This window comes from Branchiostoma belcheri, unplaced genomic scaffold (assembly GCF_001625305.1).
Source record: "Branchiostoma belcheri isolate BF01 breed outbred unplaced genomic scaffold, Haploidv18h27 scaffold220, whole genome shotgun sequence".
Taxonomy (NCBI): domain Eukaryota; kingdom Metazoa; phylum Chordata; class Leptocardii; order Amphioxiformes; family Branchiostomatidae; genus Branchiostoma; species Branchiostoma belcheri.
The window spans coordinates 13,173-15,125 of record NW_017803714.1 but is presented as its reverse complement, the minus strand read 5'-3'; the positions used below and the strand labels follow the sequence as shown (position 1 = coordinate 15,125).

At 40.9% G+C, this 1,953-nt stretch overlaps 1 pseudogene; it reads left to right on the top strand.

Moving 5' to 3' along the window:
* The window catches only part of LOC109470350, a 10,200-nt pseudogene that overhangs the window by 3,343 nt on the left and 4,904 nt on the right, over positions 1 to 1,953 (top strand).

Genomic DNA, 1,953 nt, shown 5'->3' with positions numbered 1-1,953 from the left:
TGATTTACATATACATGTACCTATGACTTAATTAAGACATTGAATTATATAATTGAGTTTAAATGAAGCTACATGTATTCCAAGTATCAAACCGCAATCTGTCAAAACCTAGGTACTGGTGACAGACCTGGAAAAAGACCAAACCTACATCTGCCTCTGTAGTGAGGAAAAAGCCGTTACCGACGACAAGAGTCTGTGGTTTGATTGCAGGCAGTGGAGAGAAGATGTTGCAGGGAACGGTAATTATAAGTAGCCTGGTATCCAGTCTATCGCGGTTGGGGAGTTTTTTTCGGGGCTGCAGGAGCTCTTCCCCGCCCGACTCAGCTAGGTCCCCCGTAGGTTTTGCAGGACGGGAATTTGATTAGCCCCACCACGATCTACAACTCCCGGGGTACAAAACTCCTACAGGCGTAACACTCCTACTGGGCGTTCTGCTGCGCTGGACAGGAAGAAAACTATTAGAGCCCCGAAGACAGCCTGCCCCAACCACGATAGACTGGATACCCTAGGCTAAACGGTGAGTGGAACAATGGAATACGAGTACCAAAGAGTAACTAGACATAAAGTGATAAAGCCGTTGAATCTTTTTAAACTGGATGAATTGAAACTTTAATACGTAAACGTTTCAGGTACCATCCGGTACCTTTCATCAGTACAAATGTAGAGGAAATTTACGCAATAAGAAATAAGTTCTAAATAAACAAAAATAGTCAATGTTCTAAAGTAGGTTTTAAATAAACAAAAGGAAAAGGTTCTAAAAAAGTTTAAAAGGTTCTAAAAGGATTTAAAAGGTTCTAAATGAATAAATTAACATTCACCAACTAGACATGCATTTCAAAAGATATAATATTATGATTATTATTATGAACAAATTACATGATTTTTCTGTCTTTTTCAGAGTTCCAAGTGATCGTTGGGGGCTGCTCCTACTCCGTGTACGAAGAAGATCCGATTGTTCGCGTCTTTGGGGACCGAGAATGTGATGAAGTAGGTCTTCTGTTTATAAGTACATATCATAGAGAGAACGAATCCCACGTAATTGTCTTCGTCAGAAGGACTATGAAATTGTCTCGCCGGAGTGTGGGGAACTGCGGATTTTGCGATATAACTCTGGAAGGCATGATTCGACGTCCATGATTTTTGGCAGGCATATTACCGCTGTTGAGGTCAAAGTCAAGTACAAGTTTCGGCTTCGTGGGGGGTCCGTGCGTCACGTTAGTGCACCTTTTGTGTTTGTGGCTTGTTAGCAAGATAACTCAAGTATTTGTAAAATGTTGATTATAATTCTTGGTGTGGTGCTTACTATTGTCGGGACCAAGGTTAAGTTCGTTACTGAGCTTCGTGGGGGGTTTCGTTGTGACTACAGGGGGCATTTTGTTAATTTTTCTTGTGAGCAGGATAACTTTTGTATGTGTGGATGGAAGTTAATGAAATTTGATAGGCATGTTACTGTGGTGGTCTACAAGATTGAGTTCAAAGATGAGAGTCGTGGAGGTCGTTATGTCCCCGTAATAGGACCTTTTGTGTTAAGAAATCCCCACCTACATCTGCTTGGAGACAGCCGACAGCTGGATATAGCCGGGGAACCCCATAATGAGATGGGATCAAATGACGTTACATTGAGGGATTGTACTATAACTTCAGCAGGGGGAGGATAGGTTGGACATATGTCAGGTTATTTTCTACGGCCACACCAAGTAATTGCTATAGATGACGTCCACTGGAGACCTTAAATCTAATTACCTTAAATTTAAGGCAAGCGCGCAATAAAAACACGAAGGGCCGAAAAACGAGATGCCTAGATTTGGAATATACTAACTGTAGAAGTACAAATGTTAGGACACAAAGAACACAAGAAACAAGTCTTCTATTTGTCATAAAGACAAATTAACAAAACAGCAGTAGTCACCCTGTTCTGATTCTTTCCTTTATAACATCTTCTCTTATTATATT